Genomic DNA, 26,970 nt, shown 5'->3' with positions numbered 1-26,970 from the left:
CAGCTCAGTATTTCTTAGCCCAACAGATCCATCAGAAGTATTTACCGTTCTCATGTCCTTAAGAAATAATTCCAGCTCTGATGTAGAAGGCCTCACAATTAAACCAGTAAAGTTTGTCGCTGACTTTCTAGCACTTCCTTTGTGTCATATTATTAACCTTTCACTAGAATCGTGTGTTTTCCCTGCAAGAATGAAACTGGCTAAGGTTACAGTCATTTTCAAGTCAGGCTCGAAAAACTCCATGAGTAATTATCGCCCCATCTCTATTCTTCCTCTTTTTTCGAAAGTGCTAGAAAAAATTCTGCTCAAACGTCTGCAGAACTTCTTTGATGCTAATCAGTTAATATCACACTCTCAATTCGGTTTCCGCAAAGGTTTTTCTACAGAATCAGCTTTATTAGTCCAAAAAGAAATTATTTTACAGAATATTGAAAACAAACTCTTAACACTAGGAATCTTTGTGGATTTCAGTAAGGCCTTCGATTGTCTAGACCATGATATTCTCTTAGACAAGTTAAACAAGTACGGCGTTAGGGGAAGGACACTTCAAATTTTCAGTTCATATCTTAAAGACCGTGAACAAATAGTGAACATAGATGGTTTTTGTTCATCCAAACGTTATCTGAAATGTGGCGTCCCTCAGGGCAGCATATTAGGACCTTTTCTTTTCAATGTCTATATAAACGATGTGATAACAATTTCGACAGAAGCTGATTTTGTAATTTATGCCGACGACGCTTCCCTATTTATCTCTGGTCTTTCGGTTACAGAAATAAATTCAAAAGCAAACAATGCCCTAAACAGCCTTTTAAATTGGTCTAAATTAAACAATCTCAAAATAAATACAACTAAGTCAAAAGCTGTTATTTTTCGCGCTATAAATCGTCACATAGGGACTAACTTAACCATTAACCTAGGCAATAATATTATTGAGGTCGTTAGCCACCATAAAACACTGGGTGTTGTATTTGATGAGCACCTTCGATGGACTGAGCACACTAATTACGTATCCCTAAGTTTATCTAAAGCTGTTGGAGCACTTTCCCGGTGTCGTGGCATTCTTCCAGTGCACATTAAAAAACAGATATATGTTTCATTATTTCAATCACACATTGCATATTGTCATCTTGTTTGGGGCACGGCATCACCGACTAACATGAATAGAATTGTGAGCCTGCAAAAGAAAGCCATTCGTATCATTGCAGACGAAGAGTACTGCGCACATTCCAAACCGCTTTTTATTCGGTTCAAAATTCTGCCCATCAGTGTTATGCTACCGCACATTATTGTATCTTTATTCACCGCTAAAACCACGTTTCGTACTAACTTCCTTATCAGAATATCAATGCTCAAGGAACGTGTACCGGCAGCCAACACTCGACAATTAGAAAAGTGGTGTCTTCCCAAAACTCGAACGAATTACGGTCAACAAATGTTAAAGTATATAATACCTTACACCCTGAACAATAATACAACCTTAATTGATGGCCCCGCAATAAATAAACGTGCTTTAATTGAATACTTTTTAAACAGTATAGCTTAATCGGCAACAGATTTATATCATGCAGTTTACATTGGGCATTTGGCGTTCTTTTGTGTGACTAGTGTGGAATGATTTTGCACACATTGTCCAATTTCACTTTCTTTTTCTCGCTCCCCGTTTTTTATAACAGCTCATTCTTCATAAAATATTTAACTTGAAGTTAAGCATGTGTGCACTTGAATGGTGTGTGTGTGTATATATACCATGTACGCGTGTATATGTATATGTAGGTGTACATATATGTATATATATAGGGGCGTATGCGCGCCACTTCTACAGGTTTTTGCGTGTGTACGTGTGAATATAACATGTCAGTGTACAATATTGGTTTGTTATTGGTGTATGTATGTGTAAATATTATTTTTTTTTGTTGTCGTTCTTCACAGCTTGGTGCGAACAGTTTCTTTTTTTCTTTTTTCTTTTTAGTTCTTTTTTTTTGTTTTTCAAGTTGCTTTTTTTTTATTCTTCTAGTCCGACATACACTGCTGTTTTGCCGCTGTTGCCACTGCTTGTAGGGCCTCAGGCCTCGTCAAGCTGCTCAATGAGCAGCTTTTTGTCTGGGGTCCATTTTTCCTTTCCTTGAGGAAAATAAAACTGATTCTGATTCTGATTCTGATTCTGATTCTATCTGGCACCCCTCGCAAGCATATCTCACCTACGAATTAGAAGTCATTCAGAATCGTGTTGCACGCTTTATCATGTCAAACTACTCAAGTAAAACCAGCATAACTGAACTAAAACGCACACTCAATCTTCCCAGTCTCCAATCACGTCGTATCATCTCGCGTCTCTGCATGCTTCACTCTTACTACTATCACCCAATAGCCAGACACCCTCGACTACAACCCCCGCATAGAATCTCTCCCCACCTCAACCACAGCTCTCCAATCGCGCACATTCAGTGCCGTACGTCTTCGATGAAGGATTTTTTTTTTTTCAAATGCAATAACGCTGAGGAACACTCTGCCCGACTGTATTGTCTCTTCCGCCGACCACACGACTTTCCGTGAGAAACTAACAAACCGCTACACCCAGAATGGTTCATCTCAAATGTATTTGCTTATTGACCCCTTTTAAGTAATTAACTGATAGTGATTCGTTCTCACGTATAATATGTTTTTAATAGTATTTATGTAGTATGTATTTTGTTGTATATTATGGTTTCTTTACAGTGATTTTGATGATAGTACTGCTTGCTCGGTTCCCTCCTGTGCGTAGTTTCCTTTTCTATTCTTCGTCTGTCTTTTCTTCCTCTTTTCCCTCTTTAGCGTGATGAGTTCATCATACTTTGTTTGCCCCCGCCTTATGTAATGCCTCCGGGCCTTTAAGGCTTCAATAAATGAAATGAAATGAAACGACTGGATCGAATGTACATGTTGTCATTAGATACGATTCCAAGATGCCACAGTTATTGTGTAGTGCCCGTATCGTTTTCGGACCACAGCCTCGTAAAATGTCACATAGGTGTAGTGAAAAGGAAACGTGCTTTTAAATGGGATCTGTGGAAAATGAATGCTTTGTTACTTAATGATCAGTGGTTTGCAAAAGCAGTAAGGGAGACGGTTAATGAAATAGTTGAGGATGCAGCGGCAACAACAACAGAGAAGTGGGAATGTTTAAACAAAAGGTTAAAATTAAAGCCATAGAACGGTCGAGTTGCATAAAATTTGAGAGGGAAATGAAAGAAAAGGGCATAAGAAGACTACTTGAGCAGCTGATAACGCTTGAGTGTAGAGAGCCTGGTACGTACAAAGACGATGTGCGAAACCTGAAGGAAAAACTTGAACAGTTCGACAAAGAGCGTTATCAAGGTGCCATCGTGCGTGCGCGAACAGATGTACTAGCGGCAGGGGAGACGCCCACTAAAAGGGCGCTTCGTCTAGAGAAGGCGCATGGACGGTGAAACCACATCGATAAAATTCTAACGAATGGGACTGTCGTTGAAGACAGTGAGAGCATTGGGCGCGCTTCTTCGAGTACTGCCAGTCGCTCTTTGCATTTCAGGCAGCGAATGTAGGGGGTTTTAAAGCGAATTTTCTTAATCGCATGCCGCGAATAAGTGATGATCCAAAGAACGATTAGAAGCCAAAATAACTGAGGGGGAAGTAGAAAAGGAAATCGACGATCTGACCCGGGGAAAGCCGCCTGGACCTGATGGCCTATGCGCTGGGTGGTATAAGGCGTTTAAGAGAGAATTGGCTCCAATGTTGGCAGGGGTATTAAACGACGCTTATCAGCAGAAATGTTTGCCCCCTTCCTTTGGAAAAGCGCACACCATACTAATACCTAAGAGCAATCAAATAGATTAAACTAAAATTAGTGCCATTCTATAGGCCAATATCACTAACAAATGTTGATTACAAGATATTTATGAATATTTTAGCTACCAGACTCCAAGGCATCATCAAAGAAATAGTCGGAGACCATCAAACTTGTGGCATCAGAGGCCGAACTATTTTTTCTAACATCTATAAGATGCGATGTGTTCTCGAGAGCCGTGACATCACCGGAGGAGGCGTTGCAGTTCTCCAGCTCGATCTCGAGAAAGCTTTCGATTGTGTCGCTCATGTTATTTTGTTCACCATCTTGGATCACGTTATTGTCGGTTCCGTCATGTCCGATGGCGTAGCCGAGGCGTACAAGAATTGCGCAACCAGATTAATTGTTAATAAGTCACTGGGGGCCTCCATTAACGTTATGCGTTCAGTGCGCCAGGGCTGTCCCCTCAGCCCACTTCTGTTTGCTATCTATAGATGCTATCTATATATAGATGCGTGTGGCAATCAATGAAAATTACAAAATACGTGGTTTTAGATAGGCAGCGACAGAAGTGAAGCTACTGGCGTATGCAGACGACATTGCAGTGTGTTGCATAGAAAAACCAAGCGTAACCGAAGCAATATCTGTAGTAAATCATTTCTGTGAAGTCACGGGTAGCAGAGTAAATTGGAGCAAATTCATCGGGCTGTGGCACGGGGACTGGCTTACCGCACCGGAATATTTCGCGAGTGTGAGGTGGGTCAAAACCCCGACTAGGTATCTCGGTGTTCCCCTAGATAGTTACAATAGCAGTGATGAATAGTGGAGGAACCAAACGAGTGAAATGAAAGAAAAAGCTGACAAATAGAAAGGTTTTGGAAACCTGTCTGTTTTTGCAAGAGCGACAGTTTGTAACATCTCTTTAATCGCGAAGTTATACTATGTTATGCAAGCGTTGTATTGTTCTAGACTAAACGTGCAAAGGCTGCACAGAGTGTTTGCGGTTTTCATATGGGGTTCAACATGGGAAAGGTGCAGCCGAACAAATTTGTTCAGAAGAGGGAAAGACAGGGGTGTGGGATTGGCCCATTTTTTTCTTTGACAACTGCTGAACCGATTTTTCTTTTTCCGCGATGTGCGCGATTCTTTTCTGCGCACGGTATGTCAGCTCAGATTAGGCGACGCATTGCCGGCACATGTTATCACTACGGCAAGCATGAATGGAACGCTTCGTGGCTATTTTAAGGAAGTGGTCGACAGTGTCCGTTTCGTTACTGTTCGTTTCTCAAATGATTACCTGTGTCAAGTGAAAAGGCAAACGCTCTATAAAAATTTGTGTGATATGGTTTTCCCAGTGCAGCTATACAGAGCCGCATACAGTGGAGTGAAAGGACGGGACGTTCTTAAACGGGTGAAACGCATGCAGGTACCACCAGGGGTAAAATCCTTTCTTTTTAAGCTCCGCACTGGAACACTCTCCGTGAAGACATTTACGAAAGAACGAGGCTGTCTCGTACCGTGGGGTTCTCACTGCTTGATCTGCAACAAGCCCGAAACCATAGATCACGTGTTGTTGCACTGCTGGGCGGCTGTGTTCTTCTGGGACGTCTTGAAGCGAACCCTGAAGAAAGAATTACCTGTAAACCCCCAAGGAATCAGGTATCTGCATGCCTATTAAGGATGAAGACGGGGTTCCATTTGACTTTATTATGATAGATGCACTCCACTGTATATGGCGGGCTCGAATGACTGAGTACTACTGCGATCACGAAGCACGGCCGCTTCATATATATTTCAAAGAATGTATGTTGCGGTTTGTTGATACACAGAAAATGCAAGAATGTGCACCGGATTGGCTGCCGAGGCTCGAAGCTCTCAGAGCCATGAAGGAATTTTAATGTGACAACGCCAGTCCTAAACGGTCGGGTGGCATGATTGGAATTTTCTTTCGCAGTTTTGCATTTATTACATTTGTGTAATAATTGTGTGTTCTCTGTTATGACAAATACGGGCGTTAAACAAAAGAATGGTGCCGTGGCTTAGTTGGTTAAAGCGCCTGTCTAGTAAACAGGCGGTCGTGAGTTCGAATCTCACCGGCGCCTCGATTCAATTCTTTTGCCGTTTTTCTATGGTTCACAGGACAATACCGGCGATTGCGTTGAACGAGCAAAAGAGCGCACTTCGATGGCGACGTGGCTGTGTTGGTCATTCGGCTTCCGGCTCCCGAGCTGAACGGATCGCGGGATCATGGGCTCCAATGGAGCGGCAAATGCGGCTGTTAGCTGCGGCAACGGGCTTTCGACGGAAGAAGATATATGGATTACCAGATAATTTTACCTCGGCTACCTACAGGACGTATTGTTTTAAACACAGTTTTTTTTGCATGGTGACGCTCGTGTTCGCCCGTTTCGTGTAGAGGATTTTCGAGACACGCTTCAAGCTGCTGGTGTGCTCTCTGGCGTCGTCGCCCTTGGAGCATACCAAATCAATCATGTACGGGTGGTGACGATGAAGACAGCCGAGGATGCCCAAAAGCTGGCGGCACTCAAGGAGCTGCAGGTGAATGGGCGTCGCTGCCTAGTGATCGACCCCAAGGAACAACAGGTGAAGCTTCGTATCCAATGGCATCTGCATGGGGTGGATGGCGAAGACGTCAAGACCACGCTGGCCTCCTTTGGCAAAATGTCTGAAGTGACCCGGGAGCGCTGGCGAGTGGATGGCGTTTCCGACAAGGGCTCTACCACCCGAGCAGTGCTGCTGCAGCTCAAGACGGGGATGAAAGTTGACGACCTGCCCGACCAGAACCGCATCGCCGGCGAGCTTGCGCTGGTCGTAGCCTCAGGTCGCCCCATGCAGTGCCTGCGCTGCAGGGGCTCTGGCCACGTTCGACGAGAATGCAAGGTTGCCCGTTGTTCCCGGTGCAGACTTTTTGGACACAACGACGCGGACTGTGTACGCTCTTACGCAATAGCCGCGGGCTAGGCGCAGAGCGAGCCGTCGACATCAGAACATATGATGCACGTGACCGTGGACGTGAGGAAGGACGTGAGGAAGGACGTGATGATGGACGTGAGGAAGCTGCCAGGGCTGCTGGAAACAGCAACGTGGCGGCCGAAACGAGCGGGACGACCACGCCGACCGAAGGAGGGTGGAACAATGTACCTCCCCCCAAGGAGCCAGCAGCTACACTCGAGAGCGTGAGGATGGCCCCGCAAAAAAATGAGAGCCGCCAGCCAGCTACGGATACTACTCAGGCAGAGGAAGACAAAGCGACCCCAACTGGCGCCCGCGTCGAAGGCGTCTCGGCACCGCTCAAGAGCTCCCTGCAGCAGGAGGAGAAAATCGACGAAAAGGCCGGCGGTGACTCCGAGGCACCGCCCTCTAAGACGCTACCCGGAAGGCGCTACACCCTCAAGCCTAAGCCGAACCTGAAGACTGACCGTAGGCTTACCCCGAAGCCGACCAAAGACGAACCCGGGCGACGGCCACCGGATGGCCACGGAGGCGTCTAGCGGTCAGCTAGACGTTAAGGTGAGCACCATGCTCCGTGCCTGGAGGAGCACCATGCTCCTCCGGTTTTCATCAACAATGGCTACCAACCCTTCGCCTAGCCTCGGCACGCTAAACTTTCGAGGTCTGGCCGCCAAAAGGAAACAGTCAGGTTTAGAGACTGCTAGTGGACCACGACCTCGACGTTTTAGCAGTGCAAGAAACCAAGGTAAACGGCGAGGAGGAGACCGGGAGCATGGTGCAAAGGTTCACGTACAACTACTATACGGTAGTGAGCCACGCCTTAAGGACTTCGGCGGAGTGTGTCTTGTTCGTGAGGAAGCTTCCAGGCCTGCTTATAGACGGTAACTTCTCGTGCACTTCCGGTCGACTTGTCGTTTGTGATTTCAGGTATTGCGACGTCCAATAGCGCGTGTTGTGCATTTATGCACCTAATACGGTGCAAGAGAAGGCAACTTTTTGAACCTAAAGCATCACTTCTCTGTGGAAAAAACAATAGCCTGTGTTGGGGATTTCAATTGCGTATTGAACGCCGAGGATTGGTCTACGCGACGCGTAGTTTATGACAAAAGCAGCGACATCCTGGCGCAGATAATGCACGAATTCGAATTAGAAGATATCGCTGACTGTTTTAGGGTTGACCGAGACGTGATGTACACTCACTTTCAGGGCACAAGTCACGCACGATTAGACCGTATCTATCTTTCATATGATGTAGTAGAATAATGCCAATGAAATACAGTTACCGCCATATCGTATTCTGACCACTTCCTAGTAAAATGCAGGGTGGGCAGCAAGAAAGAACGAAACAAATTCGTCTGGGAACTCTGGAAAATGACTGCAGAACTGCTGCGGGATGAAACCTTCAACGAAAAGGTAGTGGCTGCTCAGAATTCTTTTGGAAAAGACAGTTCTATGAGGCTTGGTGAGGAATGGGAGTTGCTGAAACAAACCACTAAAATGAAGGCAATTGAAAGATGTAACGTACTCCGATACGAAGCAATGGCCAGAGAAAAGGATTTAAAATCATTATTGAAAAAATTGGCGAAGCTCGAATGCATGCAACCGGGCGCCTATCAAGAAGATATGCGCGCTGTTAAGAAGCAGCTCGAGGTGTTCGACGAAGAGCGCTTCCGAGGTGCGTTCGTGCGAGCGAGAGCAGAAAAGCTATCATACGGGGAAACGCCAACGAAAAGAGCGATGGGACAAGGAAAAAAGCACTCGAGACATAAGCAGATTGAGGCTATCGATTATGAAGTGGTGGTATTAATGGACAACTATAGTATAGGGCGTGCTTTCTTTGAGCATTCCATAAAACTTTTTGCATACAGGCCTGTCAACATGCACGTTTTCAAGAATTTATTTTTGCAACGAATGCCTCAGCTGTCGAGCGAAGTTAAAAAAACCTTAGAACGATCACTAACAGAGCATGAAGTGATGAAGGCCATCGAAGACCTGAATCCTGGCAAGTCGCCAGGACCTGACGGTCTTTGTTCCGCTTGGTACAGATCGTTTAAAGGCCACCTAGCTCCCATCTTAACAGCCGTTTTCAATGAAACATACGAACTGAAAATACTTCTACCATCCTTTGGCCAGTCCCATACAGTATTAATACCGAAAATAGAAGTGACCAAAAAGCTCATGCAACTTTCCTCCTACAGACCCATAGCGCTTACTAACTGCGACTACAAAATATTGATGAAGATGTTGGCACGACGGGTCCAGTCAGTTATTCAGGAAGTAGTCGGCCCACACCAGACGTGTGGTATTCGTGGAAGAACAATTTTCACTAACACCCATAAGATGAAGTGTGTGCTGGAGTGTTGTGACGCCATGTGCGATGCAGTAGCGATCCTCCAGCTAGACTTGGAGAAAGCATTTGATTGTGTTTCTCACGAGATATTGTTTACCATTCTTGTACACGTTAATTTTGGCCACATAATCACTGAGGGGGTGACCATGGCGTACCGGCGCTGCTACGCCAGACTTATAATTAATCAGACGTTGGGGGCCCCCATTAACGTGAAGCGCTCTGTTCGCCAGGGTTGTCCGCTCAGTCCACTCCTGATTTGTGTCTACATAGAAACACTATGTCAGGCCATCATCGAAAATGAATATATTAAGGGCTTTTCTCTTCAATCAGCAGAGGTGAAGCTATTGGCATATGCTGACTATGTGGCTGTGTGCTGTAAAGACAAACAAAGTGTATTGAATGCTGTTAATATCGTCAAAAGTTTGGTAACGTCACTAACAGCTTCGTTAACTGGCAGAAATGCTTGGGGTTTTGACATGGAAGATGGGCGTCTACACCAGACCACTTTTCGAACGCAAATTGGGTCACGACGCCAGTTAAGTACCTTGGCGCACCCCTTGATGCCTACAAGAACAGTAGCGAGTACTGGAAGGAGCGGCCAACGGAGCTAAAAGGAAAAGTCGACCGATGGAACGCCTGTCACTTGTCAATATTCGCGAGAGCTACAGCGTGCAACGTGTTTCTCGTGACAAAGATCTGCTACGTAATGCAGGTCCTACAGTGCTCTCGTATTAATGTGCATAAACTGCACCGCATGTTCGCTGTTGTCGTGTGGGCATCGAGCTGGGAGCGATGCAGCCGAGATAATCTCTTCCCACGAGTGAAGGATGGCGGTCTGGGGTTGGCGCACCTCTTCTTGCGTCAACTGGTGAACAGGTTCTTTCTTTTTCGAGACACAAATGACCCATTTCTGAGCACCGTGATTCAAATGAGGCTGTCAAGAGCACTTCCCGCATTTGTAGTAGGTACCGAAATACTGCCAGGATCGGTCCGTGGTTTCTTTCGGGAAATAGTTGATAGTGTTTCTTTTTTACGTGTTCGTTTTTCAAGTGAATTTTTGTGGAGCTCAGAACGGAAAAAGTTATACCGTGATTTGTGTGATAGTGTTTTGCTTGTACCCATGTACACAGCCGTGTACAGTGGAGGCCCAGGCCTAGACGTATTGAAAAGGGTGAAGATGATGCCAGTTCAACCAGCCACGAAATCTTTCATCTTTAATTTACATACCAGTACCTTACCTGTTAAAATCTTCCTGGAATAACGTGGGTTCTACATGCCATGGGGAACCCACTGCCTTATTTGTAAAAAACCGGAAAGCATAGATCATGTCTTCATCCACTTTCGGGAGGGTTTTTTTTTCTGGGACGTGTTGCAAAGGACTTTAAAAAAATGGCTGTGGCTTAGCTAAGGTTAAGCCCAGGATGCGAAGCATATAGCCTTTATTATAGTTGTTGAACCACTGTTTAGCCTGGTGAACTGCTGTTGCTTGGCTATATTTGGTTCGGCTAGACGAAGAAACAACTCATGCGTTACTCTGCTTCGCCTTCAAGAGTGGAACGCGACAGCGTTCCCGTCGACCCGCCAAAGGGTGTAAGACAATGGGCTACGGCGCAATGACTACGCGCCCCACATTGGACGCGGTGAGCGTCGAGCAACGCAGCGTTCGGCGCGGCAACGAAATGTGCGCCTGAGCAAGCGACGCACGCCTGAGCAAGCGACGCACGCCTGAGCCTTAGAAACAGCTCGTTTCTAATGCAAAACCGCATTCACTAGAGGCGCTTTTGTACCGCTTTGAAGCATCGTACTCGTGGCTCAGTGCTAGCGTCTCCGTCTCACACTCCGGAGACCCTGGTTCGATTCCCACCCAGCCCATCTTGCAAGAGTTGAGCCAAAGCCACGTAGAAACAAGCGCAGCTGCTTATATACCGCCGCGACGCCGCGAGCGACGGTGCGAGTTGGAGCTCCGTTTCTCCTCTGTCGTGACGTCACGGTGTCACGTGATATGGCGTGAAGGTCATTGAAGGCGACATCGCCGCGCCTGAGGAGCTGGGTTGAGCTCTAGTAATATGCTTCGCATAAAAGGAGTTACCGATATATCCACACGGAATCAGGTTTCTGGCAGTAAATGATGGCGAAGGATTCCCGTACGACCTTAGCATGCTTACGGGCCACCACTGTTTATGGCGCGCAAGAATGGCGGGCTACCCATTGTGACCCGGATGGCCGACCGGCGCGTGTATACTTCCGAGAATGTATGCAGTGATATGTAGAAGTGCACAAGTTGCAACAGCCTGTTCCTGAGTGGCTGCCGAGGGCTGAACCCCTGGCAGTGCTCAAGGAATTTTAATACGACAATGTCATGCCACAGTAGCGGACGGCAACGAATGTGTACTTTACTGTTTCTTGTTCGGTTTTTGTATTCATTACTTTTTCTTTCGTTTTTGTGTATATCATTTAAGGAATGTGTGTTGTGGTGACTTGTCGAGGACTGGCAATAAAGAAAAAAAAAAGTGGCTTAGTTGGTTAAAGCGCCTGTCTAGTAAACAGGAGTTCGTGAGTTCGAATCGCACCGGTGCCTTGATTCATAACTTTTGCCGTTTTTCTATGGTTCACAGGACAATACCGGCGATTGCGTTGAACGCGCAAAAGAGCGCACTTCGATGGCGCGCTGGCTTATTCTACTTCCGGCCACCGAGCGTGACGGACGGCGAATCATGAGCTCCAGCGGAGCGGCGATTGCAGCCTTCGGCGGCCGCGGAAACAGTCCTGAAGAAGTTCAAGATAGCGAGTATCAGATTATTTTGCCAACCGTGCCCACCGGACGTGTTGTTTTGAACACGGTTTTTTCGCGCGGAGACCCAAGAGTGCGACCGTTTAGAGTCGAAGATTTCCGAAACGCGCTGACCAAGACCGGTACGCTCTATGACGTGTGGCTTTGGGGGCGTACCAAATCAACCACGTCTGGGCGGTGACTTTAGGCAGCGCGGAAGCAACGAAGCGGCTTCTCGCCTTCAAGGAGCTGAACGTCAAGGGGCGCTGGTGCCTTGTCCTGGACCCAGAGGACCAACAGGTGAAGCTTCGACTCAACTGGATGCTTCATGGCGTGGCCGCTGGCGCTTACGGCGTTTGGTAAGGTCACTGAAGTGACTCGTGAGCGCTGGCGTGTTCAATGCATCCACGAAAAGGGTTCAACCACGAGAACCGTGCTCCTAAAGATGAAGCCTGGTATGAAGATAGAGCACCTGCCGCAACAGATAAGAGTTGCAGGACAGTTGGCCCTCGTAGTCGTGTCTGGACGGCCGATGCAGTGCTTGCGCTACCGCGGCACGGGCCACGTACGCCGAGAATGCAAGATACCAAGGTGTTCGAAATGTAGACGTTTCGGCCACGGTGAGGTGGAGTGCTTACGGACGTATGCAGTGGCTACAGGAACTGCGTCGGCGGTAGATTCGGCGGACCACATCATGGACGTTGACGAAGCGGAAGCAGCTGCAAAAGGAGCCGGGGAATACGAGAAGCCTGCAGCGACGGCAAAGTCTTCGCTGACTGAGGGAGAAGGAAAAGAACCGATTACCAAAGAAAGCAAAGAAACGGCAACGATACGCTGCGAAGGAAAAGAAGACGGAAGGGCGACTGGTGTAGAGGGCACCAGAGCCGGACGCATCTGAAACAGGGAACAGCCAGGAGCCCCTTGACAAGAGCGGCGGTCGAGCGTCAAGCGTCACCGGCACAGCGAAACGCACGCACACCGAACGCGGCAACGAAACGGGCCAGGCGGCGGCCGCTAGCAGCGAGGAGCCACCGACGAAAACGACACAAAGGGACGACCACTCTTCAAAACAAAGCCATATGTAAGGTCGGAAACGAGAGTCGCCGAAAAGCAGGCCTTGCAGCTAGGCCCACCTCGCCAAACAGGTGACCCCGGCACCAACAAAAGCGTCTAGCGACGTGCTGGACGCGAAAGGTAAGCATCATGCTCTCGGCCTCTTATCACCACAGCAAAATGGCTTCTGTACTAACGCTTAAAGTTGCCAGCCTAAATGTGCGAGGCTTAGCCACAAAGAAAAAGCAGAGTCATGAGCGGCGCCTTCTAACTGACCAAGATATCGATATGCTTGGTCTACAAGAAACAAAGGTCGAAGGGGAACAAGAGACTGAGAGCATGGTGCAGCGTTTCACGTCTAGATATTACGCCGTTGTCAATCACGCAGTTGTTACTTCTGCCGGGTGTGTAATGTTTCTCAAAAAACTGCCTGGACTAGTTCTTCAGTCGCATGTTTCACTTCCTTCACGACGAGGACTTGTCTGTGATTTCGTTTTTTGTGCTACTGAATGGCACGCTGTCTGTATATATGCACCCACCGCAGTTGACGAGAGGACTGACTTTTTTGAATTTACTGAGCAACACCTGAACACGGAAAGGCAGCTCATTCTGTTGGGCGACTTCAATTGTGTTCTGAGCGCCGATGACAAAACTAGTGCGCGTACTTTCAGGGATAGTAGTACTGCCATTCTTATTCAATTAATTGATGAATTTGCTTTAGAGGACGTGGGAGAATGCCTGGGGAGCAGGTGTCCAGTTAAGCACACTCATTTCCAAGGTACCAGCCACGCCCGGCTCGACAGGACTTACGTGTCTGCATGTTTGGTCACAAAGTGTCATGGCTATGACGTAGTGCCCGCGCCCTTCTCGGATCATTGCATGGTTCAATGTTTCATTGGTGCAAAAAAACGAAGCAGCTGTTTTCAGTGGGATCTTTGGAGGTTAAACAACAACCTGCTCAATGATCAAGAATTCGCTAAGGGAGCGGAGGAAGAAATTAGTAAAGTCACTGGAGGGGGAATACATGAATTGGGCCAGGAATGGGAACTGTGCAAGCAGCAGATCAAAATAAAAGGAATTGAAAGGGCGAGCTGCATACGGTACCAAGAAAAACTAAAGGAAACGCAGTTAAAGTCTATGCTAGAAAAATTATTAGCTCTGGAATGCAAGGCACCGGGAATATACATGGACATCGTTAGGAAAATAAAACAAAAACTAGAAATTAATGAAGGGCGCTATCGTGAAGCGCTTGCGCGCGAGAGAGCTGAACATCTAGCCGTGGCGGAGACGCCCACAAAACGGGCGCTAAGGATAGAAAAAGCGCACGCAAGAAGGAACCATGTCACTGATGTACAATGGGCGGGTCGCACCGCAACAGATAATAGAGAAATCGGGCAAGCTTTCTTTGAGTATTACCAGGCATTATTCAATTTGTGTTATGTCGAACTGGACCGGTTTAAAGAATCGTATCTGCGGGCGATGCCACGACTATACGAGGAACGAAAAGCAAGACTGGAAACGGCCATAAGCGAGCAAGAAATGGAGCGTGCAATAAATAATTTAAACCCTTGTAAATCGCCTGGGCCTGATGGCTTGAGTGCAGCGTTCTACAAAACTTTCAAGCAACAACTAGCTCCATTGCTGACTGCGGTATTCAATGAGGCATATGAAATAAATGTTTTACCTGTGTCGTTCGGAACGTCACCCATACTGTACTTATTCCGAAAACCGACAAAGCAGATAAACTCAAGCAGGTATCGTCATACAGACCTATCACTCTGACAAACGTAGACTACAAAATCTACATGAAGGTTCTTGCCAGCAGATTACAGAGTGTTATAGACGAAATAGTTGGCCATTATCAAACGTGTGGGATCAAAGGCCGTTCCATCATTTACAACATTCACAAGGCGAGGTGCGTACTTGAATGCTGTGACGCCACATATGCACGTGTCGCACTACTACAATTAGATCTCGAAAATGCCTTTGATTGTGTACCACATTGTATTTTGTTTTGCATCCTGGACTACATCAATATAGGTTCGGTCATCCGGGAGGGAGTGAGCTTGGCGTACCGTAACTGCACTACGAGGCTACTTGTTAATAAGTTGCTGGGGGCCCCAATAAACGTACGACGTTCGGTGCGCCCAGGTTGCCCCCTCATCCCTCTGTTGTTTGATATATATATTGAAGCACTGTGTCTGAACATAATACAAAGCGATGAAATTCATGGATTTAGACTAAAAGCAACCGAAGTGAAATTGCTTGCGTATGCAGACGATGTTGCAGTTCTTTGCAGGGACAAGGAAAGTGTTAGTAAAACAGCTGAAAGAGTGCAGTGCTTGAGTGAGGTAACCGGAAGTCCGGTGAATTGGGATAAGCACCTGGGATTTTGGCATAGAGAATGGCCTTCAACCCCAGACACTTTTGCCAGCGTGGCTTGGGTGACAACGCCTCCGATGTACTTGGGAGTGCCGCTGCAATTTCGTAGATACACTGATCCGTACTGGCGAGCGCAGCTGCAAGAGACGCGAGAAAAAGCGGACAGATGGACAAGCGCTCATCTATCTGTCTTCGCAAGAGCTACGGTGTGCAATATTTTTTTTTGTTAGTAAGTTGTGGTATGCAATGCAAGTGCTACATTGTGCCCGAGTAAACGTGCAGAAGCTGCACCATGTATTTTCTGTCTTTGTTTGGGCGTCCACATGGGAGAGGTGCAGCCGCACGAGCTTGTTTCGGCAGGTGAAGGCCGGTGGTTTAGGACTGGAACATTTGATTGTGCGACAGATTGTAAACAGGTTTTTATTTTTTCGTGACGTTAGAGACCCATTCCTGCGCACCGTGTGTCAACAAAGACTCGAAGTTTTGCCTGAGTATGTTGTTACAACGCAATGTATTTCAAGAAGTGTTTGTGGTTTTTTTAGAGAAATTGTTCAAAGTGTCAAATTTCTAAGCGTACGTTTTTCGATGCAGTATTTCAGTAGCGTTAAAAGGAAAACATTCTACAGGGATGTTTGTGACGCGCTGTTTCCAGAGCCCTTGTACAGGCCCATACATTCTGGAGGCCCAGGTGGCAATGTTTTAAAAAGAGTTTAAAAAATGCAGATATCGCCGGGAGCCAAATCTTTCTTTTTCAAGTTACACACTGGAACTTTAACTGTTAAGGCCTTTCTAGAGGAAAGGGGTTTATTTCTACCGTGCGGTTCCCACCGCATTATATGCAAGCAGCTTGAGACAATAGACCACGTTGTTCTTCATTGCTGGCAAGGAGTATTTTTCTGGCACGGGCTCCAAAGAACCATTAAAAAAGAATTACCGCTAGACTCTCACAGGATGAGGTACCTACCAAACGATAATGAGGATGGCGTCCCTTTTGACCAGACTATGCTGATGGGCCTCTACAGTATATGGCGCTCCCGAATGGCTGGCTATTTTTGTGATCCGGACGCGCGACCAACACGCATGTATTTTCGCGAAGCCGTACACAGATTCCTGGAGACTTTGAAAGCGCAAACAGAGGTTCCTGAGTGGCTGTCTAGGCTTTGTCAACGCCTTTCGTAGAGCTCCGGCAATTTTAAAGATAACAACGCTAGGCCTCAGTGGCAGTTAGGCCACTTGTGCCTTCTGGCGCACTATATATTTTGTGTACTTTTGCAGTATACTGTGTCGAATACCGGCAATAAAAAAAAAGATGGCGCCGTAGCTTAGTTGGTTAAAGCGCCTTTCTAGTAAACAGGAGATCGTGAGTGTAATCTCACCAGTGCCTCGATTCATTAATTTTGCCGTTTTTCTATGGTTCACAGGACAATACCGGCGATTGCGTTGAACGCGCAAACGAGCGCACTTCGATGGCGCCGTGGCTTAGTTGGTTAAAGAGCCTGTCTAGTAAACAGGAGATCGTGAGTTAGAATCTCACCAGTGCCTTGATTCATTTCTTTTGCCGTTTTTCTATGGTTCACAGGACAATACCGGCGATTGCGTTGAACGCGCAAACGAGTGCGCTTCGATGGCGCCGTGGCTTAGTCGGTTAAAGCGCCTGTCTAGTAAACAGGAGATCGTGAGTTCGAATCTCACCGGTGCCTTGATTCATTTCTTTTGCCGTTTTTCTATGGTTCACAGGACAATACCGGCGATTGCGTTGAACGCGCAAAAGAGCGCAGTTCGATGGCGCCGTGGCTTAGTCGGTTAAAGCGCCTGTCTAGTAAACAGGAGATCGTGAGTTCGAATCTCACCGGTGCCTTGATTCATTTCTTTTGCCGTTTTTCTATGGTTCACAGGACAATACCGGCGATTGCGTTGAACGCGCGAACGAGGGCACTTCGATGGCGCCGTGGCTTAGTTGGTTAAAGCGCCTGTCTAGTAAACAGGAGATCGTGAGTTCGAATCTCACCGGTGCCTTGATTCATTTCTTTTGCCGTTTTTCTATGGTTATTCTGCTTCCGGCAGCCGAGCTAAGCGGTCAGCAGAATCATGGGCTCCAGTGGAGCAGCGACAGCGGCCACTTTTGGCCGCGGAAACAATACAAACGACGATAAGGAGTATGCCTTTATTTTGCCGCAACTGCCTAAAGGACAAGTGGTGATTAACACCGTCTTTTTGCACGGTGATGTTCGCGCCAGACCTTATAAGGTGGAAGATTTCCGGGACGCCCTTCTGCCGACGGGCCTGCTGCCTGATGTGGTATGCATAGGGGCGTGCCAGATCAACTACGTCTGGGCAGTGACCCTGAGCGATGCGACTGCCACAAAAAGGCTTCTGGACCTTAAGGAACTCCAAGTGAAGCACCCGCCGTGGTTGCTCAGTGGCTATGGTGTTGGGCTGCTGGGCACGAGGTCGCGGGATCAAATCCCGGCCACGGCGGCCGCATTTCGATGGGGGCGAAATGCGAAAACGCCCGTGTGCTTAGATTTAGGTGCACGTTAAAGAACCCCAGGTGGTCAAAATTTAAGGAGTCCTCCACTACGGCGTGCCTCAGAATCAGAAAGTGGTTTTTGCACGTAAAACCCCAAATATTATTATTATTATCCAAGTGAAGGGACGACGGTGCGTCATCGTTGACCCGCAGGATCAACAGGTGAAGCTAAGGCTTCACTGGCTGCTGCACGGCGTTGCCGACGAAGACATCCGAACCAGCGTTTTTAGATCTCTTTCAGTTTGAAAGCTCCGGCGCGCGGAGTGTCGCCTTTCTCTTTCCTGCCGCGCGGTGGCGCTCGCCCCAGTGTTTGCCCGACCGGCCCGGTCCATCCCTATCGTCGCCGCCGCTGCAGCCGCCTTGTCAAAGTAGCAAGCAGTGGTTTTTTTCACGTGTGCGTGTTTACGCTGTGTGGTACAGTCGTGAATTTCACACAAATATTCCGACTGCTTAGTCTGTACACACCTATAAAGACCGGTCTTCGTGGAAGTGTGGAGGGTGCACCGAGTGCTGTGCTTGTAGGTGTTCAAGACACACTGAAGAAATCGAGAGAAGCACACCGCTGTAAGCAAGCACACCTGCATGACCTGATTGAATCCAGAAGTCTTGAGTTAGCCTCTGAACCTAATGACTTGCCCCAGCACAGTGGCAGTGACCACATTTACTCCAAGGGAGAAGTAGATGAAAGCACCTCCTACTACTTTTCGGGCTATGTGGTGCATAAGCTCAGCAAGAGTACAACATGCCCTTCCTGCATAGAGGATATCAGCTCTCCAGTGTCAGTTGTTGGCAGTCACTCAAACCTCACGGTGTACAGGAGCTTCAAGCAAGGCTGCCTAAAGCACCTTACCAAAAAGATGTTAGAGTTTACAAATATTGTAAACAGAGCAGTTTCAATTTCATTGAAAGAAGGCCCACTTTCCGCGGATATGTTTTGGGAGGTGTTGGACGAGTTGGAATTGAGAAACCTTGCGCGGCTTGGATGTGCAGAGCATATGGCCTCTTTTACATGCAAGGTGTTGAATTTTGTCATAGTTACACGCAAGCACTTCCACACGAGAGATGTGAATCGTCGGCTGGAAAGCAGAGAAAAAGTCACCATTGCAAATAAGAAAGCTCGTCTTCTGTAGGCATTCCTTCCGTGTTTCGCACCAGGTGTGTCTGCATTCAGTGTTTGTTTGTGTGCACTTGAATAAATGCTCAAAGTGAACGTGAAAAACCCTGCTCTCTGTGCTGTGCTCCGTACGTCGGTAACAGAGCGCAGAATTTCGTGACTGTTCTAGAAACAGAACGGAACATGGCTATTTTAAATCGCCTTTTATGGTTCGTGAACTATTCACAAGAACTATTGATAGCGTTACGCCAACAGACACTAAACTATCCAGGATAAACATCGCAAATACGATGCGATTGATAAAGCGCGAAGCAAGTAAACGATCGCAGTTTTTCGCGATCTTGCTTCAGCCTGCTCTTTATCTTACCCTTACTGCTCAAGCCAAACAGTTATTTAACCATGAGACTGAATTCACTTTCTACGTGACAACTAAAAAAAGGCCAACAAATTTGAATTCTGCGCATCCGGCGGAGATGGCTGCCACAGCCGCTGCCGAGCGCGAGCTCTCCGGGCCGACAGTGACCGCAGCGCCGCATGGTGAGTGGAAACGGAAGGGGGCCGCTTTCTCGTGCGCGGCTCGTTGGGAGCTTGCAAACTGAAAGAGATCTAAAAACGTTGGTCCGAACGGCATTCGCGGCTTTCGGCAAGGTGGAGGAGGTGAGCCGGGAGCGGTGGCGCGTCGAAGGCATGGCAACGAAGACCTCAACCACCAGGACCGTCATTCTCAAATTGAAAAGCGGCATGAAAGTGGAGGACCTGCCCCATCAGATCCGCGTCGGCGGCAAGTTGGCCTTGGTCGTCGTGCCCGGTCGACCGATGCAGTGCCTGCGCTGCCACGGCACGGGACACGTCCGCCGTGAGTGCAGAGTCCCCCGCTGTTCTCTATGCAGACGTTTCGGCCACGTCGACGCTGACTGCGTAAGATCTTATGCGACCGTAACAGGCCCAGTAACTTGTGACGTTGCGGCAGAGCACGTCATGGACGTGGCCGAGGCGGAGGACGCTGCCAAAGGAACTCTAGACATGGTCCCGGCAGCGACAGCCAGTGAGACGACGAGTTTGGCCGTAGACAGCAAGGTGGCTGAGACTACCCTGAAGCCGAGTGGGACGGTACAGGTCGCAACCGCTATGGGCCAGTCTACGCGGAGCAGTAGTGAAGACCCGCTCGACAACGGCGAGACGGCGATGCAGCAGGACGAGGCCGTCCACGATGGCGACCGGACTGCGACTCTTGGTGCCCCAGTTAAGCGACCCCACGACCAGACTAAGGACCGGAACGAGGGTGCGATTAGCACCAACGAAGGGCCGCCTACAAACACACCTCTTGGGAGGCGCACGAGCTTGAAACCAAAGCCGAATATCCCACCTGAGAGAAAGCCTGCGGACAAAGTGCCGTCCACAAGCAACGCCGGGAAACCGGGAGGTCCCGGAGGCGGCTAGCCGAGGGCTAGTCGTGAACGGTAAGCACCATGCTCCGGGCCTACTTTTCACTTTAGCTCAACATGGCTCAGATACCGTCCCTTAATATTGCCACCTTAAACGTGAGAGGGTTGGCGGCTAGTCGTAGGCAAAGTCAGGTCCTACGGTTGGTCACTGATCACGATGTCGACTTACTAGCCGTCCAGGAAACTAAGGTTGACGGGGAGGAGGAGACCGGGAGCATGGTGCGCCGTTTCACGACTAGGTATTTTGCGGTGGTAAGCCATGCGTTAGGCACGGCTGGGGGGTGCATTCTTTTTGTGAAGAAACTGCCTGGACTGCAGATTCAAAGTACCTTTTCTTGTCAGTCTGGAAGGATTGTTTTTTGCGATATTGTTTTGTGCGGTTTTCAGTTCCGCGTCATATGCGTATATGCACCCAATTCAGTAGAAGAGCGTGCCCGTTTCTTTTCGAACCTTTCCCAGTATGTTCGATGCGATAAGCGCGTTATGCTGTTAGGAGACTTCAATTGTGTAATGAGCGCTAGAGACAGAGCCAATAATGCCGGTGTGCGTGACAGAAGCAGTGAAGTCTTGTCAAAACTAATTAGTGAAAATGAACTCGATGACGTTTTTGAGTGTCTGGAAGGGGGGCGTGACGTGACTTTTACACGTTTTCAGGGCAGTAGCCATGCGCGATTGGACCGAATCTACATTTCGCTGGATACAATTCCAAGATGCCACGGTTATTCTGTAGTGCCCGTATCGTTCTCAGATCACTGTCTCGTAATATGTAAGGTCGGTATAGGGAAACGCAAACATGAGTTTAATTGGGAGATGTGGAAAATGAATACCTTGTTATTAAATGATGAGTCTTTTGTAAAGGCAGTACGGGATGCCATTAATGAAATACGCGAAGATGCAGCTGAAACAATAGGTGAAAAGTGGGAATGTTTTAAACAAAAAGTTAAAATGAAAGCCTTAGAAAGGTCAAGCTGCCTCAAGTTTGGAGGAAATATAAAGAAAAGGGGTTGCAAACGCTACTTCAGCAGCTGATAACGTTTGAGTGCAGAGAGCCTGGTCTGTACAAAGACGATGTGCGGAGCGTCAAGGAAAAGCTTGAACAGTTCCACATAGAACGTTACCAAGGTGCCATTGTGCGAGCACGAGCAGATGTATTAGCGGCGGGGGAGACGCCCACAAAAAGGGCGCTTGGACTCGAGAAGGCGCACGGACGGCGAAACCATGTCGATAAGATTTTAATAAACGGGGTTGTTGTTGAGGACAACAAAAGCATAGGTCGCGCCTTCTTTCAGTACCACCAGTCGCTCTTTGCATTTCAGGCCGCGAATGTAGAGAGTTTCAAAGCATATTTTCTTCAGCGGATGCCGAGACTGGCAGATGACGCTAAAGAACGATTGGAAGGCAACATTACCGAGCACGAAGTTGAAAAGGCAATCGGCGATTTGAACTCGGGCAAGTCGCCTGGGCCTGATGGACTCTGTGCGGGGTTATATAAGGCTTTCAAAAGAGAACTGGCCCCATTGATAGCAGATGTATTTAATGACGCGTACGAGAAGAAATTATTGCCCCCATCTTTTGGAAAAGCGCACACAATACTAATCCCTAAGAGTGATCAAACAGACAAACTCAGATTCGTGTCATCCTATAGACCTATATCACTAACAAACATTGATTACAAGATCTTTATGAAGATTTTAGCTGCGAGACTTGAAAGCGTCATCAAGGAAATTGTCGGAGACCACCAAACTTGCGGCATCAAGGGGCGGTCCATTTTTTCGAACATCCATCAGATGCGGTGCGTGCTCGAGTGCTGTGACGTCACCGATGGTGGCGTTGCAGTTCTTGAGCTCGATTTGGAAAAAGCGTTCGATTGTGTCGCTCACGTTATTTTGTTTGCCATCTTGGATCATGTTAATGTCGGTTCCATCATCAGTGAGGGCATGGCCTTGGCGTACCAGAATTGCACAACAAGATTAATTGTCAATAAGTCTCTGGGGGCCCCCATTAACATCATGCGTTCAGTACGCCAAGGCTGTCCCCTCAGTCCGCTGTTATTTGCCATCTATATAGAAGCAATGTGTGTAGTAATTAACGAAAATGACAAAATACGTGGTTTCAGATTAGCAGCGACAGAGGTGAAGTTGCTCGCATACGCAGATGACATTGCAGTGTGTTGCACAGACAAACCAAGTGTAACGGAAACAGTATCGGTAGTGAAACATTTCTGTGATGCCACGGGTAGTAGAATAAATTGGGCCAAATCCCTAGGCCTGTGGCACGGGAAATGGGTGTCTGCACCGGACAACTTCGCGAACCTCAACTGGGTCAAAACACCGACGAGGTATCTGGGTGTTCCTCTCAATAGCTACAATAGTAGCGATGAATATTGGAGGAGCCAAGCCGATGAAATGAAAGAAAAAGCGGACAGATGGAAGGGTGCGAAGCTGTCTATTTTTGCAAGGGCGACAGTCTGTAATATGTTTTTTGTCACCAAGTTATATTATGTCATGCAAGCGTTGTATTGCTCGAGAGCAAATGTGCAAAGGCTGCACAGAGTGTTTGCTGTTTTCATGTGGGGGTCAACGTGGGAAAGGTGCAGCCGAACAAATTTGTTTATAAGAGTGAAGGACGGGGGTGTGGGTTTGGCTCATCTTTTTGTTAGACAACTGGTAAACCGATTCTTGTTTTTTCGCGATGTGCGCCATCCTTTCCTGCGCACCGTATGCCAGCTCAGGTTGAGCGGCGCTTTGCCGGCACATGTTGTTAGTACGGCAAGCGTTACCGGACCACTTCGTGGCTACTTTAAGGAAGTGGTCGAGAGCGTAAGATTTCTTTCTGTTCGATTTTCCATGGAATACCTTTGCGAAGTGAAAAGGAAAAGATTGTATAAAGGTGTGTGCGACATTGTTTTCCCAGTGCCGTTATACAGAGCCATTTACAGTGGAGGGCCAGGACTTGATGTACTTAAACGGGTAAAACGCATGGAGGTGCCATCAGGGGTAAAAACCTTTTTTTTTTAAAGCTTCACACCGGAACGCTCTCCGTGAAGACTATCATGGAAGAGCGAGGTTGCATCGTGCCATAGGGAACGCATTGCTTGATCTGCAAAAAGCAGGAAACCATAGATCACGTTTTCTTGTAATGTTGGGAGGGCTTTTTTTTCTGGGACATCTTAAAGCGAACCCTGAAAAAAGAGTTACCGGTGGACCCCCAAGGGATAAGGTATTTGTCAATTAAGGATGATTACGGGGTTCCATATGATTTTATTATGTTCAACGCTCTCCACTGTATATGGCGGGCTCGTATGGCAGGGTACTATTGTGATCCTGACGCTAGGCCCGCTCGCGTTTATTTCAGAGAATGTATGTCGCGATTTATAGAAATACAGAAAATACAGCAATGTGTTCCGGAATGGCTGTGGAGGCTAGAACATCTTACAGCCATGAAGGAATCTTAAGTTGACAACGCCTGTCCAACAGAGCAAACGGCTTTGTTGTACGGTGTGACTCTTTTCTTTCTTTTCTTTTTGTTAGTATTGCAATTGGGATACTGTAATGTGTGTAACCTGCACGTTCTGAGAAAAACCAGTAATAAATTAAAAAAAAAAACAGGACAATACCGGCGATTGCGTTGAACGCGCAAACGAGCGCACTTCGATGGCGCCGTGGCTTAGTTACAAAGCTGGGCATCCTTGTTTTATGCTTCTACTTCTCTTCGCAATTTACTTGGAGCCTTTTTGCTTAAAAGTTATACACAATGAGAAAATACGCGGTTTACGTTTAATGGGCAGTGAAGTGAAAATTCTCTCGTATGCGGATGACGTAGCCGTCTTTTGTGGAGATAAAGAAAGTGTCCGTGAAACTGTTAAACAAGCTCGAACGTATTGCAATATGTCTGGAAGCGCTGTTGATTGGGAGAAGTGCGCGGGTTTTTGGCATGGCAGCTGGGATGAGAAGCCCAATGTCTTTGAAAATTTACAGTGGACAGTCTCTCCTACAAAATACCTAGGAGCACCTTTAAACTGGTATGATGAGCCTACAGAATACTGGAGAGAAGAAGCTGAGAGAATGCGCCAGGAAACTACGAAATGGGGCGGGAAAAATTTATCCATATTTACCAGGTCAACTATTTGCAATACGTTCCTTGTTGCGCGAATTTGGTATGTGTTGCAGGTGCTCGCTATGTCACGAACTAGTGCGCAGAAATTCCATAGAATTCTTGCATCGTTTGTATGGAATTCAACATGGGAACGCACAAGTCGTCTCAACTTATTTCACTCACTGAAAGCAGGAGGGCTTGGCTTAGCTCATCTTTTTCTGAGGCAGATTGTCTCAAGGTTTATTTTCTTGCGGGACCAGCATGACCCATTTTTACGAGCAGTGCTTCAAGTGAGACTGCAGAATGTTCTCCCCGAGTTTATTGTGTCATCGTGTGGCGTTACTGGAAGCGGCTTGTGCGGGTATCTACGCGAAGTTGTAAGTGCCTTCAAGATTCTTCGAGTACGTTTCTCTTTTGATTATCTCATTATAGTATCAAAGAAACAATTGTACAAAGATCTCCGTGACGTGATGCTTCCAGTACCTTTATATCGAGCCATTTTTTCTGTCGGTCCGGGTAAGGATGTTTTAAAGAGAGTTAAAAAAATGCCGGTTCGGTCGTCTGTGAAAACTTTCTTTTTTCAACTCCATAGTGGCACGCTCCCAGTCAAACCCTGGCTGCAGGAAAAGGGCTTTTTTCTTCCCGGGTCAGTTGATTGCATTTTATGCCGCAAGCCAGAAACAGTAACACATATATTCCTAGACTGTTTAGATTCAATTTTTCATTGGGATGTCCTCCAGAGAACGCTGAAAAAAGATTTGCCCCTCACACCATATGGAATTAACTTTCTTGCGGTTAACAATGATGGGGGTGTGCCCTATGACATGTTCATGGTATTAAGCATGCATAGCATGTGGAAAACAAGAACGGCTGTCAGACATGCAGATCCTATTATAAGATCGGTAAGAGAAAACTTCATTGAAAGCATTGCCTATATCCGAGATGTGTACCAGTCCCAGGACGAACAGCCAACATGGTATCCTGTACTTAATGACCTAGTGTCATTAAAACATTTTTAGCAATGTCGCGTCAACAAGCTACTGGTTGGCGCACTTAACATTTTTGTGTTGGTTTCTCTATTTTGTGTTGTCACATTGGAAATAAACAAAAAAAAAAAAAGCGCCGTGGCTTAGTTGGTTAAAGCGCCTGTCTAGTAAACAGGAGATCGTGAGTTCGAATCTCACCGGTGCCTTGATTCATTTCTTTTGCCGTTTTTCTATGGCTCACAGGACAATACCGGCATTGCGTTGAACCCGCAAACGAGCGCACTTCGATGGCGCCGTGGCTTAGTTGGTTAAAGCGCCTGTCTAGTAAACAGGAGATCGCGAGTTCGAATCTCGCCGGTGCCTTGATTCATTTCTTTTGCCGTTTTTCTATGGCTCACAGGACAATACCGGCGATTGCGTTGAACGCGCGAACGAGCGCAATTCGATGGCGCCCTGGCTTAGTTGGTTAAAGCGCCTGTCTAGTAAACAGGAGATCGTGAGTTCGAATCTCACCGGTGCCTTGATTCATTTCTTTTGCCGTTTTTCTATGGTTCACAGGACAATACCGGCGATTGCGTTGAACGCGCAAAAGAGCGCAGTTCGATGGCGCCGTGGCTTAGTTGGTTAAAGCACCTGTCTAGTAAACAGGAGATCGTGAGTTCGAATCTCACCGGTGCCTTGATTCATTTCTTTTACCATTTTTCTATGGTTCACAGGACAATACCGGCGATTGCGTTGAACGCGCGAACGAGCGCAATTCGATGGCGCCGTGGCTAAGTTGGTTAAAGCGCCCGTCTAGTAAACAGGAGATCGTGAGTTCGAATCTCACCGGCGCCTTGATTCATTTCTTTTGCCGTTTTTCTATGGTTCACAGGACAATAACGGCGATTGCGTTGAACGCGCAAACGAGCGCACTTCGATGGCGCCGTGGCTTAGTTGGTTAAAGCGCCTGTCTAGTAAACAGGAGATCGTGAGTTCGAATCTCAACGGTGCCTTGATTCATTTCTTTTACCGTTTTTCTGTGGTTCACAGGACAATACCGGCGATTGCGTTGAACGCGCGAAAGAGCGCACTTCGATGGCGCCGTGGCTTAGGAATTCTACTTCCGGCCGTGATAGCAAACGGACGCGTGTGGAATGTGCTCCGCCGGAGCGGTATCAGCGGCCCAGTCCGGCCGCGGAAACAGGTTTTTTGCTGAGGAAGCCCTGGACTATCAAGTTATTCTGCCGTCGCTGCCAAGAGGTGCGTCTGTAGCGGATACTGTTTTTCTTCACGGGGATTTGAAAGCCAGGCCTTACCGTGTAGAAGACTTTCGGGACACGTTGGTCCATCTCGGAGTGCTTCCTGAAGTGATAGCTTTTGGGGCGTTCCAGATGAACCATGTTTGGGCCGTTACTGCAGAAGCTGCAGGAAGTGCAGAAGCTACGAAGAGGATGGTAGAAATTGGGGAAGTTCTGGTCAAAGAGAAAC

General features: G+C 47.5%; 11 non-coding genes across 11 annotated transcripts; all 11 read left to right on the top strand.

The window, feature by feature from the left end:
• Positions 1 to 5,830: 5,830 nt before the first annotated feature.
• On the top strand, positions 5,831 to 5,904 carry TRNAT-AGU (transfer RNA threonine (anticodon AGU)). The gene has a single exon. It is a non-coding gene; the product is annotated as a tRNA-Thr (tRNA).
• A 10,894-nt stretch (positions 5,905 to 16,798) lies between these two features.
• Positions 16,799 to 16,872, top strand: TRNAT-AGU (transfer RNA threonine (anticodon AGU)). The gene has a single exon. It is a non-coding gene; the product is annotated as a tRNA-Thr (tRNA).
• Positions 16,873 to 16,956: 84 nt separating this feature from the next.
• TRNAT-AGU (transfer RNA threonine (anticodon AGU)) lies at positions 16,957 to 17,030 on the top strand. The gene has a single exon. It is a non-coding gene; the product is annotated as a tRNA-Thr (tRNA).
• Positions 17,031 to 17,114: 84 nt separating this feature from the next.
• TRNAT-AGU (transfer RNA threonine (anticodon AGU)) lies at positions 17,115 to 17,188 on the top strand. Its single transcript has one exon. It is a non-coding gene; the product is annotated as a tRNA-Thr (tRNA).
• An 84-nt stretch (positions 17,189 to 17,272) lies between these two features.
• On the top strand, positions 17,273 to 17,346 carry TRNAT-AGU (transfer RNA threonine (anticodon AGU)). The gene has a single exon. It is a non-coding gene; the product is annotated as a tRNA-Thr (tRNA).
• Positions 17,347 to 25,632: 8,286 nt separating this feature from the next.
• TRNAT-AGU (transfer RNA threonine (anticodon AGU)) lies at positions 25,633 to 25,706 on the top strand. Its single transcript has one exon. It is a non-coding gene; the product is annotated as a tRNA-Thr (tRNA).
• An 83-nt stretch (positions 25,707 to 25,789) lies between these two features.
• TRNAT-AGU (transfer RNA threonine (anticodon AGU)) lies at positions 25,790 to 25,863 on the top strand. Its single transcript has one exon. It is a non-coding gene; the product is annotated as a tRNA-Thr (tRNA).
• An 84-nt stretch (positions 25,864 to 25,947) lies between these two features.
• TRNAT-AGU (transfer RNA threonine (anticodon AGU)) lies at positions 25,948 to 26,021 on the top strand. The gene has a single exon. It is a non-coding gene; the product is annotated as a tRNA-Thr (tRNA).
• An 84-nt stretch (positions 26,022 to 26,105) lies between these two features.
• Positions 26,106 to 26,179, top strand: TRNAT-AGU (transfer RNA threonine (anticodon AGU)). Its single transcript has one exon. It is a non-coding gene; the product is annotated as a tRNA-Thr (tRNA).
• Positions 26,180 to 26,263: 84 nt separating this feature from the next.
• On the top strand, positions 26,264 to 26,337 carry TRNAT-AGU (transfer RNA threonine (anticodon AGU)). Its single transcript has one exon. It is a non-coding gene; the product is annotated as a tRNA-Thr (tRNA).
• Positions 26,338 to 26,421: 84 nt separating this feature from the next.
• Positions 26,422 to 26,495, top strand: TRNAT-AGU (transfer RNA threonine (anticodon AGU)). The gene has a single exon. It is a non-coding gene; the product is annotated as a tRNA-Thr (tRNA).
• The last annotated feature ends 475 nt before the right edge of the window (positions 26,496 to 26,970 follow it).

This window comes from Dermacentor variabilis, chromosome 6 (genome assembly GCF_050947875.1).
Source record: "Dermacentor variabilis isolate Ectoservices chromosome 6, ASM5094787v1, whole genome shotgun sequence".
NCBI classification, from domain to species: Eukaryota; Metazoa; Arthropoda; class Arachnida; order Ixodida; family Ixodidae; genus Dermacentor; species Dermacentor variabilis.
The sequence above is the reverse complement of the archived record's forward strand: the minus strand, read 5'-3'. Positions and strand labels throughout refer to the sequence as shown.